Source organism: Corvus brachyrhynchos, unplaced genomic scaffold (genome assembly GCF_000691975.1).
Source record: "Corvus brachyrhynchos isolate BGI_N302 unplaced genomic scaffold, ASM69197v1 scaffold59, whole genome shotgun sequence".
NCBI classification, from domain to species: Eukaryota; Metazoa; Chordata; class Aves; order Passeriformes; family Corvidae; genus Corvus; species Corvus brachyrhynchos.
The window spans coordinates 2,493,758-2,494,871 of NW_008246054.1; the positions used below are offsets into that span (position 1 = coordinate 2,493,758).

Below are 1,114 nucleotides of genomic sequence, written 5' to 3' on the forward strand. Positions count from 1 at the left end.
CTTGCACAGTTACTGTGCCCACCACGGGAACAAACACCCTTTGGTGGGTTCATGCTCTTTGGATGAACTCAAATATCAACACTGGAAAAGGCACGAGCAGGAGGACATTGGGAGGACAAAATAAACTCTGAATTATTACATTTTAGGGGTGCTGCCATCCACTCAGCAGGTCGGGGCTCCGCTGCCCTTCTGGGATGCCACTGAATTCTTGGAACAAAAGAGTGAAGTTTTCCTGTGACACCTTCTAGGAAGAGTGACAGAAACTGCTGAGGTGCTTCAGAAACTCACAATTCTCTGCACAGGAGTTGATCTAAAAGGCAAAATGACAGAATAATTTTCAATTTGCTCATTTTGTGCATTAAAATGTTCACAGTTACTAGGCCCCGCCTCAAGCATGAATTTTTAAGCCCATAAAGACTCTAAAAAGAATCCAACACTTAGCAATAAATGGATTCCAGCTTACTGATCCATGCTGGGAGGAATCAGTGAGCTGGTAGTCAATGCCAGGACAGAAAATCACAATGAGCTCCTGCTGGTCACCTCTCCTGTCACAAACTGTTCTGGGGCACGTGAAACACGATGCAGGGAGCACAGACTTTCCAAACTGAATATGGAATAGCAGATCCTCCCTGGGAGGATGGTGAGGCCCTGGCACAGAGTGCCCAGAGAAGCTGTGGCTGCCCCTGGATCCCTGGCAGCGTCCAAGGCCAGGCTGGACAGGGCTTGGAGCAGCCTGGGACAGGGGAAGGTGTCCCTGCCAGGGCAGGGGGTGGAATGGGATGAGCTGTAAGGTCCCTTCCAACTCAAACCCCTCCGTGATTCTGTGATTATCCCCCAGTCTGTATTTTGCACGTGACGCCCATAAACAGCTTTGGACACCCATTCCATAATTTTGGGGGCCAACTCGGCCTTTTCTGGGCATCACCCCACAGCTCAGAGGATTCCAGCTCAAGGCACCTCCGTGACCTCCACGCCGCTGTCACCTCCGGCACCTCATTCGTGGTGGCCACACCGGGACGTTAAAAACGTGAATAACTCTTCGATTTGGCGAGCTTTCACCGCCTCTCCTTTGAAAAGGGAGCGTGCGGTGAGAAAGGCACGGGCACGCCGCGCC

At 51.4% G+C, this 1,114-nt stretch overlaps 1 protein-coding gene across 2 annotated transcripts in view; it reads right to left on the reverse strand.

Moving 5' to 3' along the window:
- CUNH9orf69 (chromosome unknown C9orf69 homolog) overlaps window positions 1-338 on the reverse strand; it is a 3,109-nt gene extending 2,771 nt beyond the window's left edge. For both annotated transcript variants that reach the window (XM_017745664.1, XM_017745663.1), the window contains exon 1: window positions 140-338. The gene's annotated coding sequence lies outside the window, so the exon portion shown is untranslated. The remainder of the gene's footprint in view (window positions 1-139) is intronic.
- Window positions 339-1,114: the final 776 nt, after the last annotated feature.